The sequence below is a fragment of the Octopus bimaculoides genome, chromosome 21 (assembly GCF_046866305.1).
Source record: "Octopus bimaculoides isolate indiv1 chromosome 21, ASM4686630v1, whole genome shotgun sequence".
Classification (NCBI taxonomy): Eukaryota; Metazoa; Mollusca; class Cephalopoda; order Octopoda; family Octopodidae; genus Octopus; species Octopus bimaculoides.
Genome location: NC_142948.1, coordinates 6,131,575 through 6,146,830, shown reverse-complemented (window position 1 = coordinate 6,146,830; position 15,256 = coordinate 6,131,575). Strand labels below are relative to the sequence as shown.

The 15,256-nt window shown below is 36.5% G+C and overlaps 1 long non-coding RNA gene across 1 annotated transcript in view; it reads left to right on the top strand.

Annotated features, from left to right (window-relative positions):
- Positions 1-67: 67 nt before the first annotated feature.
- The window catches only part of LOC128250452 (uncharacterized), a 288,580-nt gene continuing 273,391 nt past the window's right edge, over positions 68-15,256 (top strand). The window contains exons 1-2 of the long non-coding RNA XR_008266466.2: positions 68-207; positions 1,002-1,226. This is a non-coding gene — a long non-coding RNA (uncharacterized LOC128250452). The remainder of the gene's footprint in view (positions 208-1,001; positions 1,227-15,256) is intronic.

The window sequence follows — 15,256 nt, the reverse complement described above, 5'->3', positions numbered from 1 at the left end:
TAACCACTTTCACCTTACATTCACTATTCCTCTTTTTTCCCCCTCCTCTTCTAATATCACATTCTCCCTTTCTATCTCTCTTTTTCCTTTCGTTGTCTTTCTCTTTTACTCTCCATTTCACCCCCAATCTCTTTTGTACTCATCAGAAAAAAATTCTCACCCTTTTCTTCCTTACCTTCACAACAAACACCAATATTTGAAAACATGGTGAATATTTTTTCATTATTACCACGGACAGTAGAGTTACTATATTCTACTTTCATTATTTCAATTTTTTAAAAATTATTTGTTGCATTGCTAGCACCTTCATTCGCACAGCAAGGCATAAACGCCACAATTTCACTATGTTCCCCGTTTAATAAACCTAAGACACGCGTTAGTTTATTTAACTATAAGAAAGTAATATAAATTGATACTCGTAGCAAGAAATCATTATTCCACAGAAAAAAATTGAAAAATTAACCCCTTACAAAATTACTATATATAATTTAATATTATACATATATATTAACCACTTCCATTGCGGTATGGGCGTCATTAACGTCTCATGCTGCACCTTTTTATTTCATATAATAATAAAACCACGCTTTTTTAATAGCCATTTAAACCTTAGCAATTTACCTCTACTTGTTAAGGGTTTCATTCATATACTCAAAGTCGTCATTATTATTATTTATTATTTAATTATTACCTTCGTCGACGATGACGCTTAATTATTGTTGTTAAATATAATATAACCTGTCTATACGTATGTTTATGTCTATGTAGTAGAAATATTAAGGGTAAGATAGTTGTTGCTTGGTGCTCTCAGCTGTCGGCTGCACTTTTCTCCATTCCTAAGCAAACGTCGTGTGTTTGTTTGCAGACGATACTTTCAATTCTAAAACCTTCGCCTTTCTCTCTCTCAACAATTCCATTAATTCTTCTTACTACTAGTATTACTAATTCTTTAGCAAGATTAACGCAGAAATAATACTGGTATACACTTTATTTACACGCAGACGACACGCCGACACGCACAAAAAGAAAATCAGTGAAACCTGTGTGTTACATGGATACTGTGTACAGTCTTCAAACTAACTTGGATTTTACCTAAGAAGAGACATTATTTATACATATATATATATGTTTATGTGTCAGTTTTTGTCCATGAGTTCTTTATGTCCATGGCTAGTCGACCGAAGAGGAGTCCAGGATTGGTAAATTCTGTTGAGGACACTGTTAAGGTAGGTAGAAACAACAAAATTCATTTTTTTTTTTCATTATTATTATTTATCCTGGATAATGCTTTATATATATATATATATATATATTTACATTTACCCCCTTCCATTTCTTTTGTCATACGTCGTCGTCTTTACTTTGTCATTCAGTTTTTTTAATTCTATTTTCTACAATTCAATGACGTGTGTCCTAGGTGTTTACATGGTTGATTGAAATATTCTGTTTTAATACACATGCTCCCATGTACGTGCACATACACACATTTGCCGAAAACATTATATTTCTATATCCTTTTTCGAATGAGGCCTCAGCTGGCAAAGCACTAACTACACGATTTCAATTTAAGACCTCTTAACTCAACATGTGGTTTGTGGACCAGTGCTCCACCCACTTGCTCTTTGTTTCGCTAATATAATGTATAAATGCAATAACATCGTCAAATTCCTTCTTTCTTACCCAACTCGTATAATGTTTCAAAATGAAGTCCACAAAAATTTGTGTAAATATGAAGTTGGATAGGTAAGTATCCGGCTTGGTGTTTGTCAGTCTTCGAGAGACCTAACAAAACGGTCTTGAGGTTTTGTAGCCTTCAATGGTAAAATTTAAACAAGAATATAAGGTAATTTTAAGAATTTAAAATAATAAAGTTCATTTAGTGGCAAATTGATAGAGATTGTATATTCCGGATCTTGTGCATTGAGTTCAGAACTCACCGCGGTTAACTTTGTCTTTCATCCTTTCGGGGTCGATGAAAACACAAATTATACTAGTCTAAGGCGGTGAAAAAGAGCGCCGGACAAGACGCCATGCAGTATCTATACCGGCTCTTTCCAGTCAAACAATTCTGCAATAACACTGATGCTTGGAGTTGGGATAATATCAATGTCATGTAAAGCAGACTGGCGTAGCCTGGGATTTTGGCCTTCCTGTGTAGAAGTCAAAACAGCCAAACCCTTCGTTAACTTTGCCTGTCCAAAACATTTTCATAAGTTTGTCCTAAAAGTCTATGCTTGTTTTCAAACTTTTATTTAGCCCTCGTTTCATATGTTCTACGTAATATAAAGCTTTCTTTTCCTAAATCCCTACTTGCTTTGGTGGTTAAAAAAAAAAAAGGAAGAATGTTTCACATATGATGCATGGATGCCAAAGAAATATGTCCTGTGTTTTACATGTGTTAGACAGGACACCCTTAGCCTTCCTGTGTACATAAAGTGGCTACCGCTGGCTGGTCTGCACACACCACGCTACACCATTTGGTATCATTTCATGCTTGTATGATGGAACCGAAAGAATAAACATATAAACTACAGCATAAACTACAGATTACAAACGTATACATACAAATAGTGTAAAGTAGAACCTTTTCTAACAGACTACATCGTTATATTTTAAATCGCTATTTGTGAAGAATAGCGTCGTTGGTTACACGTTTGCAACAGACCAAGCACCGACTGCATTTCTGACGGCGAGAATGACAAAGCAATGACTAAATTGATGCCGAAGAATTAGCTCATGGTACTTTATCTGTAAATTAACGATTTTCTTATTTTTCCTTTTTTTCGTCAATATACAGTAGCCGATATATATATATATATACACACACACAAATGATAATGTTAAACTGTTGCCCTGTTTAATACCCCCACTCACCACTTAGTTCCTGAAAGAGTCATAGACATTGCTGTTTCTTTCCGACTAAAATGTAAAACAGACGCACAGACACACATACATAAACGCTACAGGCTTCTGTACCATTTCCATCTACCTAACACCACTCACACCGAAGTTACAAAAGAAACATGCTTACCGAAATGTGACGTTGTGGGATCGAACCGGTAATCCGTAATCGAAGTTCATAGCATAGATATGCCCTTGCTCACATTTGAAATAGTTTTTTTTTTTTTCAATTAACATTTCATTTACTTTCTTCTCTTTTAATTAGAGATTTTGATTAATAGATAATATAAAGTACGAGTCAAGAAATACTGGGTCGATTTAATATTCTAGTAAAGCATCTTAGATGTGAAAGAAATAATATAACTGTTGTCTGCTAATAGAAATTGTCCAACATAATAAAAATATGGTAATATGTTGGAAACAATAAGAAAAAAGAAGACATGAAAATAAAAGTTCATAACTTGAAAAAAAAAAAAAAACGTAGGAAGCTTGTAGATGAAATCGCAGTCATGTTTTATATTATGTAAGTGAAGTATTTATTATTATATAATTATTATGACAGGCTAAACAAAGTTGATAGTGATTATTAACATGGTAAATTTGTCGAGGAATCACAAAAGACTGATAAAGATAGAGAAGAACTTTTAACACATTATCTTTCTAATATTACTTTGTGGGATAAATTGTCTGAATTGTTGTTAACAAGATTATAATTTTCTGGTCAATTAAATTTAACTTTGGAGAACATACATGATAAAGATGAGGTTAACAGCTCGGAAATGTATAATCTTTATTGAAAAGAGGGATTTCCAAAACGGTCAAACTATCATTAATTCCGAGATGTCGGTATGTCTCATAAGACAATGGCTTTGCTCTACAATGCTAAGGCCTTGAAGGACATCACTTAGCTGTTCGTGCATGCAGTCTCTTCCAGAGGAGTTGCTCGAGTGTGTCTTCTGTGGTGGCCCTTGAGCTTGCAGTTAATATTATTCTGGCCACAAGGGCCAAACATAGAGGGGACAATACAAAAGTGAATACGGGGTCGGGGAGCGAATGCAATTACATAGAGATGACATTAAAAAATTTATGGAAAAATTTAGGGCAATCCCGCCCTCCCTCATTCTATATAGATTTATACTGTCTAAAAGTGCCGCCCCCATTAAAGATTTCGTCCGGAGCGGACCGCCCTCACTCGTACCCTCTAGCTATGACACCGATGTTGTCAGAATATTCTGACAAGGTAACCGTCGGCATTAGTACACGCGATCAGATACAGAGAGGCTAGGGTGAAAAAGGGAGTGAACGACGTATCCTCATACCGAAGGTTACCTTGTCAGAATATTCTGACAACATCGGTGTCATAGCTAGAGGGTACGAGTGATATCGAAGGACTGCCTCCTGGCACGGCCCGACATCAGTGTTGTCGCAGACGTTGCTGTTTGAATGGTACAACAAATCATCTCGTCCGATGCATTACTTTATAAATCTATTGGCTTGGACAAGTACTTTTATTCCATAGACCGCGAAAGAATAAGACGAAGTCGACCTCGGTGGAATATGAATTCCGAACGCGAAGATTTGAAGCAAATTTTCTCTATCAATTCACCGTATTAGTTTGAAAATGCAATAAAATATACCTGAATAGTCAGGAGAACAGATAGGTCCATTTTACCCGTCTCCATCCCAAAACACACGCACATGAACATAAATAAAAAATGGTGCCCGCCAAATCAGAAAGATCCAAGGAATCCTTTTGAGAGAGAGATAAACTCAGACAAAACTTCGAAATATAAGAAGTCAGAAAATGAATTGTTTTCGTTTTCTCTACCATTCCTCCTTTCCTAGTTTATTTTACTCCACATCTTTGTCACATCAGACATAAATTAAGCATAAATGTCACAAGAATATAGAACTTCAATTGTTATATATATATATATATATATATATATAAACACACATTTGCCAAATCAATCCACTGACATTTGTTAACCTCTACATTCCTCGCGCACTTTCTAATCACCTGCGTTTCCGTGTGTAATATTTCACTACAAAGATGGGGACACCTGCTCTTTACCGATATTGGTTTGGTTTGGATTGGTTCTATGTTTGTTTATTACTTTTGTGTTAATGAGGCTTGGTTCTTTTTGGAGTATCCAAACCGACTATATCGTCGTAGCTATGTCTTCGTATCGAGTGTTAATAAGTTTAACTGTATGTAGTATGCCATCAAACTGTGCAGTGAGCCAACGAGGGAGCCTCTATGCAGGCATTCGATTTATTAGATATAACAGTCAAATCCCCTGCAAGTTACTCTATGATGGCTTTAAAAATTATATGTTGAATCTGGGGTAGGGGACAGGATGGTCATAGTAGTGCCCACCCAGTCACCAAAGTCTGGCGAAAGGCCTGGGTCGTGGCTAGAATGCCTTTTACTCATGTCTACCTGATCAAGGCTGACCTAAGGATAAACAAAAATTTGGCGCGTTAGCAGGCCAGAAGCAGTTTCTATGTAATCGTTTGATCTCCTGGATATAGTAACTACATGACCTCAAATCACACCCCATCGTCTTAAAAAATAGAAAAGACACATTAGACAATGTAGTGTTAGATATACAAGACGGCGGGATCGTGAAAGTTGTCTGCTTGAGTTGAGTAACTCGTCGAGTCCATTAACTTCAATATTGCGACACTGACGAAGTTGCTAAAAATACACAAAACAAGTTCAATTGAGATGCATTATGACTATGCAAGAAGACTCAAGCCTGCAGCCTTTTATACATTTTCTTATATAGGTTAAGAAGACTCAGAGGGGAGTGCTTAGTTGTTTTAGCATCCAGTGAGCTTTAACTGAGAAGGCTATGGTCGCAACTTTTCAATCTATCCCGTCCCGTTTTTTATCGAGGCAAGATTACATTATCCAATATATAATTTCTCCCATTTTTAAAACCTGTATGATGTCATTTAGAGATTTAGCTGCTATTTTTAACAGGTCGGGAATCTGCGCTGAGGTTTCTTATTGCGTAATCTGAGGTGAAACCTGGTCAGGCAGCCCCATCATGATCAAAGGCACTCTAGCTGCGACCATTTTTTTTTCTTTCTTTTAGTCATACAGTATCTAGAAGGAATCTCTAGAAGTTTTTAAATGCTATATATTGTACACAATTACACGAGTTGTCTTGCATGTGATACATACTACATATAATAAACTAAATATAAGTTGATTCACTTACTGTTTGTGACCTTTAGAAATCATGTTGATATATTTATTTAAAAAAAAAAAACCCGCGTAATGATGTACGGAAAAACGTCACTTCCTCTGATTTGTAGGGGATTTCCTTTGACGTCATTTAATATTTTCGGCACACATGACTTCAAGCAATATCACCTATTTTATAAGATAACATAGAATTTGTTTCACTGCAAATTTTGACAGCCAGTTTTCTTATTTCTTTATAAATAGGAAGGACCGAAGGTGTACAGAAAAAAAAAAAAAAAAAAAAAAAAAAAAAAACTAAAATGAAAAAAATTAATCACTGCACGGTTTGCGCATTCCCTGCTGGCAGTGCAAGCTCCATCGATTATTCTGAGCAATCGTGCATGTTTTTTTTGTACCTACCGCAGTGGTTCTCAACCATTTTTTTTTTTTTTTTTTTTGCCTATAGACCTTTTGATTCCTATTTTACTCAGGGAGTGGGGGAATCCTCGTAGCCATTCGATGTCTAAAAATTCCTGTTGGAGTGGCTGTGTGGTAAGTAGCTTGCTTACGATCCACATGGTTCCGGGTTCAATCCCACTGCGTGGCACCTTGGGCAAGTGTCTTCTACTATAGCCTCGGGCCGACCAAAGCCTTGTGAGTGGATTTGGTAGACGGAAACTGAAAGAAGCCCGTCATATATATATATATATATATATTTGTGTGTGTGTGTGTGTGTGTGTGTGTGTGTGTATGTCTGTGTTTGTCCCCCCCCCCAACATCGCTTGACAACCGATGCTGGTGTGTTTACACCCCGTAACTTAGCAGTTCGGCAAAAGAGACCGATAGAATAAGTACTAGGCTTACAAAGAATAAGTCCTGGGGCTGATTAGCTCGACTAAAAAGGCGGTGCTCCAGCATGGCCACAGTCAAATGACTGAAACAAGTAAAAGAGATATTTTTTTGATGAAATATTATTAGGGATTGTATAAAAAAAATGTTCAAATATATCGTGTAGTGTAAAAATAATTTCCTGTTTATTGCACATAAATTTTAGCAAAATCTTATATGGAATCTGGTTGAGAACCACTCAGACGCATTTTTTCCCTCCAAAAAATGGCTCAAAAAAGTCTCCCAGGTTCTACATGTGAAGTTAAGCATCCCATAAGCTTTAAATTCACAAATAACTTTTGTTCCTGAATACGGGCTGCTGAAATTGGGGTGCGTCAAATACACCCGTGCGTCTTTTATGCGATCAAATGTGGTAGTTTTTACTTATTGATTGTATATATATTTATTTCTACTCAAAATTATGCTGAGAAATATCACTTGAGATGTATCTTCCCCACTCGTTAGACTGCGGCCATGCTTAACTCTGCCTGGCAGTATTTTAGTCGACTGAATCGATCCCAGTACTAATTTTTTTAAAGCCTGGTACTTATTCTATCAGTCTCGTTTGCCGCTAAGTTATGGGGACATAACCATCAACACCGGTTGTCAAGCAGTGGTGGGGAACAAATACTAATTCCCCCTCCCACACACACACACACACGCTGGGCTGCTTTCAGTTTCCATCTACCAAATCCATTCACAAGGCTTTGGTTGGCTTGGAGCAGTAGTACAGTACACTTGCCCAAGGTGCTCAGCAGTGGGGATGAACCCAGAACCATGTGGTTGGGAAGCAAACTGCTTAACCCCACACAGTCACACTGGCAAAAATATTTAAATACGAACAAATATTAGAGAAAGGTAACTTAATAAGCACTTTCTAAAGTCTGGAAAAATTGACGTCCATGCATGCTTACAGCATCAACAGCAACTAAATTAGATATGAATTGTATCACTAGAATTTATATTTCAGTAAAAAGAGGTAGACACTTTCCAAAATAGATTACACATGTTACAAGCATTTTGGTAGTAAATTGTTCACATGTTTAGAAGTATATATCAGAAATATCTTCTTTATATGCATAAATAATCTAATTTTTCTTATAAAACAATAGCTGGTTCAAATATAACCACAAACAACAAAGATAAACAAGAAACACCTGCACATAATTAATCATTACACCGTTAGTATAAAATGTCGTATAATTCTTGTAAGGAATAGTGCATGAATCAATTAAAGGAGTTTGTGAACCATTTTTATTTGTAACTTTTTTTCTAGGTTGTTAAGCCTGCATTTCTTTTTCTGTCTTCATTTGACATTCATAATCCATGACAGATTGAGTTAGACAAAGAGTTTCTGTGCAACACTTCTTCATACAACTGTCCTTGTCCATACGCATCACATGACCATACCAGTAGAGTATCTGTGCACTACCAACTGACCAAGCCTATCAATACAAAGTGGCAGGCCTGGGATCAGAACTGGCTAACACTAGTATATTCATTTTTATGTATAAAATAATTCGTTGTCATACAGTTTTATAGAAGAGATTTGCCAGGTAATTCTTGACAAATTACAAGAAGTTATCCAATGTGAAATCAATAGATTGATTACAAGAATTTTACTCAAAATCTTGAAAGGGAAAAATTCATTGTCCACATGATTTGTAGAACTTGTTTGCATGACTTTCTATTACTTTCTATTACTCTGCTACTTCTGTTGTTTTTGTTTCATATTTACCTGTTCTGACAAATCTGTATCAAGACCAACACCTTCAAAGATATTAGGCTTCCATGATTTGCCATTAGCTTGCAGAAGGCAATCCATGCTATAGCAACTCCAAGCCTTCAAGGGTACACATTATTTAATAATAGATATCACTTTCAAATTTTGGCACAAGGCCAGCAATTTTGAGGTTGGGGCTGCCAATCACATCAACTGCACTATTCAACCGGTTCTTATTTTATCGACCCCAAAAGAGATGAAAAATAAGTTGACCTTGGCAGAATTTGAACTTAGAATGTAAAGGCAGACTAAATGCCACTAACCATTTTGCCTGGCGTACCCTTGATTCTGCCAGTTCACCACCTGACTTCATTATATACATCATTAAGACTTCTGAATTCTGTGGCAAAATTATTTCTTTTCGGTGGTTATCTTTCTTTCATCCACAAGGATACATTTGTTTATCAAAGTTGGCTGTTTTATCAAGTTTAAAGCAGTGTTTTCTCCCAACTTTTAAGTTATAGTATCTCCATAAGGCACTTGGACTTCTTGTTAAAGATCTGAATTTCCGAAGTAGTGCTGAAAATTATTAAATAAAAATGAAACATCTGCTTTAAATCACATCGGTTGGAAATTGTCTTCATTAAGAAGAAATATCCCAAAGCAGTTAGTTTGATTCACATCATTCTGTTGTGAGCAAATAACTAATGGCGTTGGCAAATAGGCTTCAAATAACTAATGCTTTCCATAAAACAGAACAGCATCCATGAAATTCAAAGAAAATTCTGCCCATCTCCCTTCAACCATTGCCATAGGGAAAGTTATTCTAAAGGGAATTAGTCGTTTACTGCAATTTGCTCCAACTCTGATGTTTGTTGTGGTTATAAAGGAAAAAAAAAAGACAATTCCATCAGCCTTTCCATTGATATGTTGAATTTCTGCAACTGGCTTGTGCAACATACTTTAGTGTATACGCTGAGATATGTACTGCACATACTAATTTCATCATAGGATACACTGTATTGAACTTCTCAAGTGAATCCAGCTGTACCCATAAACTCTTGTGCCTTTGTCCCTATTTTTTCCTTCAGTTATAAGTAATGTTTCTGAAAATATCATTGAATTTTAAAAGTTACTTTGTGTCTTTAGAAAGGATTTCCACATGCCCTGCTGTACTAGATTGAATTACTTCACCAATTCCCAAGAAAAGTGTACTTTCTTCTCTGTGGTTGTCTGTAATTTTCTGTAGCACAAACTGATTATCCTTCTGCATTCTATCAGCTGAAGCATCACATCTGAAGGAGATAGCTCGAACTGAAGAGATTTGCTGTCAGAATTGATCTAGATCACATTGGATAATATTGTCTAGATGTTCATTGTAAAAGCCAGGATTGGTGTATTGAAATTCAGAATCAGTAACATCATATGGAATAAATGACTTGATATGTTTGAAGTTTCTTCCTTTCAGAAGTATGTGTGTGCTCTGTCTCTCTCTCACACACTCTCTCTCTCACATTCTCTCTCTCCCACACTCTCTCTCACTCCCACACACTCTCTCACTCTTTCTCTCTGCCTCTCTCTCTCTCTCTATGTGTCATACCTACAGGTGTTGGCAGTCATGGATCTCCATGCCAAAGTCTGAAGTTTCATAATTTTTCTTGGATTAAGTTACGTTAGTGATTTCCCATTGGCATTTGCTGGTTTATTTTCAGTTGACTCTACTGGTTTTCTGCTTTTCTGGTCTTATCTCTGAGGCATAAGACCCATTCAAATTTTAAACAAGAAAACTGGTTCATGTGATATCATGGCATGTTCATACACTGATGGGCTTGTGTCACACACGTCTTGGGAGCAAACCTCCTCTGAGTCTTAGCCACTGGACCGTTTTCTGCTGTTTGACCGGGGCTCTTGAATGTATGGATTTTTTAATCATGTTTTTCAAATAAATACAAGAACAAAATAAGTGTTTGATTAAGTTTTCAACATAGTCTTGATCTGAGCAAAGATAATGGGATCAATTGTAGAAGATCTAATGAGCTTTAAGCAATCAAAAGAAATTTCAGCCATTCTCTGTTTCATTGATTGCATTGGGACCAACGAGAGAGCATTTAACTTTTAGCCATTCTTGGTTATCTGAGCAGAATTCAAATCTGTTTCATTCTTTCTTTCCTTAGCAAATATGTTGGAGCAAACTGTTGTAGCTCTCTCTCTTTTTCAATCAGTTCAAATGGAACAAATGCTGTCATTCTATTTTCGCTCTTTTAGCCTCAAAATCTAGTAAAATATAGTTGAACGAAGCACAAATTGTTGTATCTATTCCATTGACAGGGATATGTATGGAGTTCATTTATTCTTATCTCAGCAATATTTCTTTTCACACTATATCTTTTTTTTTAGTATGAAAAATTTTTTTGTAAGAAGAATTTTCATTCGAGGAATATGAGCAACATTCATCATTCATTTGCTTCCCCTCTGTCTCCACCTGTGGCAGAATGCACTCTTTATCATCTGTGCTGGCTTAGGCATGTTGGAAGTGGGTATTAATTTAGTTTTCCTTCTTCTAGATTGATTGCTTTCACCATAACTAAGGAGCTCAATCTGCCCTACGAAAATCTATTTAGCATATAGGTGCAGGCATGGCTGTGTGGCAAGAAACTTGCTTCTCAAACACATGGTTTTGGGTTCAGTCACACTGAGAGCTGGACTTCAGACACACATACCATTGTCTGTTCACTTTCTACAGATTCATTTTGTATGGAAGGGCACACATCATGCACATTCACTTGCTAATCCTTCATCTGTAATGTTACTGTTTTGAGTATATTTGTATCACAAGGATTAATGTAGTAACCCTAAGGCAACCAAGAAAAATTTTATCCTCTCCCCATTCTTCACTGACTCTTTTGAACCAGTTGAGAGAACACCTATCTTTAAGTCATCCTTGACAAGAAGTTGTTTCTCTTTTCTCAGCAGATATACAGAAAGGTCAAGCTGTCTTTTCTTTTCCTTCTCTTTTTTACACAGAATTCAGCCAGATTGGAAGCACTCCTATTCTTGTTCTGTTAATCTCATCAAGAAGCGTGTCTTAGTTGAATGAAATCCCAAATGTGATATCTCTATTCTCCTAGGTCCCTTATATGGATTTCTTTTATTTTTATTTCTGTAATATTTTCCTTTAACAGCACACATATATCACAAGTATTTTAACTTAATTTATGACGCTACTTCTGCACATTTTAACTCAAACTTTGTTTTTTCAAAACTGTAACTGGAAATTATTTTTCCTTTATAAATTGTACCATTTGGTTTCAAATTTTGGCACAAGGCAAGTTATTTCAAGGAAGGGGTTAAGTTAATTACATCAACCCCAGTATTCAGCTGGTACTTATTTTATTGACCCTGAAAGGATGAAAGGCAAAGTCGACCTTGGCAGAATTTGAACGTAAAGATGTATGAAATGCCACTGAGCATTTTGCCCAGCATGCTAACAATTCTGCCATCTTGTTGCCTTATTGAGACCTGTAATTACAAACTTTCAGAAGTGAACATATATTTTAATAAGCCAGAAGAGACTTACACTACTGATACTGTGAAGAAAATAAAAGAGAACTATTGTAATCAATTTATCATCTCTGCATCTATTTGATACACATATATTTAAAGTCACTACATGATTAGCATTACAAAGCATTTGCATATTATACTTCTGTTATCAAATATCATTTAATTAGTCACAGTTCTCTAGCTGTCATCATAGTCATTTGCAACAGTGATAGCAATATTTGCACTGTGAGTCACAACTTTTATCGCAACCTCATTAACACGTCGGAGACGTAAAGTTACAGCACTGCCAGTGGACTAATGAGAACTGTTGTCACACTGAAGTTAATTAGTCAGCTGTCGCTTGTTATGTAACAATCTGGTTAGTCAGAACAGCAATGCTTCTCTGTAATACTTGTTTTATCCCAAATCAAATATGATTAAATGCATTCTAGCTATAATTAAATGAATTCTAGCCATAACCATTCTGCCTTTTTAAGGCTGCTTAACACAATATTATCTAATGCACCCTTTTGTTAGATAAGACAGTATAGTGCATTGTTATGAAGATTTGGCTACTATTTCTAGCAAGTAGTCTGCCTCATGGTGTCAGTCAGTCAAAACCACAATGTTAGTTTGTTATTTCTCCAGTCATTTAGAAGCTTAGTCAGTATATGGTTAGTCACTCAGAACTATTGTATAACAGTGTCATTGTTTGGCACCTCTTGTGTCCATGTTTGGTTCATCTGGTGCTTCCTTGATGCTTAAACCTGACATGGCTCAGAAGGCCAAGTCAGGAACAGAACAATCTCAGGCATTGATTGCATGGCAGTGTGGGTGGTGGTGGTCTTGGCTGGAATTGTTGAGCCTTGAGTTGCTTTCTTTTTGCTTCTTCTTCTGTCTTTCATCTCTCCTCAAAAGTGGAATAGCCAAAATGAATTGCTCTTCATCAGGATGTACAGTCGGTGGCTTCTGTTTTTCAGGTGTTAGGGCTAATTCCAGCTTGAAGGAGGGAAGACTTCAGCTGGTCTTTGAATCTGCGTTTACTATAGTCAGTCTGTTATAATTGCATGTTACTTTCTTTATTGTTTAGACTATAAAGACTATAAAGTTTAGACTATGAGGAAAAGCCATATAAGCAGACAAGATTTTACCTACAATCAAATTTTAATTGATTATAGTCTCTGAAAACCCATATGAAAATCATGCTTTAAGCCTGAAGACTAAAATGGTAATTTAAGTTAGAAATATATTTGTGCAATTAAAAGATCATTATTTTTCTCAGCTCAAGTTCTTATGTACTTACAATTGTCTGTGATACTGAAAAGATTCCCCACCCCTGGCTCAGACAGAAAAGTAAATGCAGCAACCATGACTTTTACAAGGCTTCTGTCAGTATTTGGGAGAAAGGGCGAAGGGCACCACAATTCATGGGTAGCTGCAGTAGGAAGCAGTGCATATCTTCATAACTTCAGATTAGAGAACTGGTTGGATTGCTTGCAAATGAGTAAACTCTATAAAAGGCACCTAAGGGCCTGGGTGGTGGTGCTAAACAGGATAACAATGTAATCAGTCAGAACTGTATTGATGTCACCTTGTAGTCATGCAAAGTTTATGTCATGGTGCAATCAGTCAGTCAAAGAATAAAGAAACAGTGTGGTTGGTCAGAACTGTTGAGCTGCAGTTGCTGAAGTATTGGTTTCAAATTTTGGCACAAGGCCAGCAAGTTATGGGGAAGGGGACTAGTTGATTATATTGACCCCAATACTAAAGTGATACTTATTTCATTGACCCCCTGCAGATATTACAAAACTGGCACTCTGTGAGTTATGGCGACAAAGATTCCAGCTGATCCTATCAATGAAACTAATGTACAAGTGGCTGAGCACTCACAGACATCCAGACCCTTAACGTAGTTCTCAGGGAGATTCAGTGTGAAATGGAGTGGGACAAGTCTAGTTGTTTGAAATATACGTTACGACTCCTTTTCGACTGCTTAGTTGACTGGAGTAATGTGAAATAAAATATCTTGCTCAAGGGCACAGTGCCCCACCAGGGTACCGAACTGATGACCATACGACTGTGAGCTGAATGCCCTAACCACTTCACCACATGCCTTCACTGCAGGTATTATATTCTTGTCAACACAGTTTGTCTTTCGAAGCATTAATGCTATTGTTAGTTTATCAGTCACAACCATTATCTATCCTCCATTGTGTCCAGTAAAATACACTTGATTCAGAACTACCAGTGAATCTAACAAGACTTTTACTTCTGTGACCATTGTTTGTCAATTGGTTCAATGGTTATCATCATCAGTCATACTTTCAGCTAATAATATATTTATACTTTTAATAAAATAAATCATTGAGGTTAATTTCCAATTAGGTATTTGAGCTCATTACAATGAAATTTATTAACACTACCAGCTTAACTATATTACTGTTAATGTGTTTCTTCCCAACGTCCATGATTCTGGAGACAATCAGCCATATGAGACCGTTTTAGTCATTGAGGCATTTTGTTGTGCATTGCTGTGAAATTGGTGACTGTTTTCTACAGTGAGCATCACTGGATCTCACCCGTTGACTCTACGTATATATTTACACACGCACGCACGCACGCAGGTTTCTTTCAGTCCCTGTCTACCAAATCCACTCACAAGTCTTTGATCAACCTGCGGCTATAGTAGAAAATGCTTGTCCAAGGTGCCACACAATGACTGTGTAGCAAAAGCAAACTTCTTACCTCGCAGCCATTCCTGTAAATATGTGTGAATGCCGGCATTCCATGTCATATCACAGTAAAATGGTGATATGACGTTTATATTCCTTGTTGACATTAAGACTCATTACATTGCTCTTTTGAAGATCTGCAAAATAAAACATAAAAAAAACCCCACTAGGGTCACAGTGACATAACCTCATGAAGTTGCAGTCACAGTGACCAAATACTCATAACACAATATAGTTGTAACAGCATCATAAGTGAGGCCAATCACAAGTGAT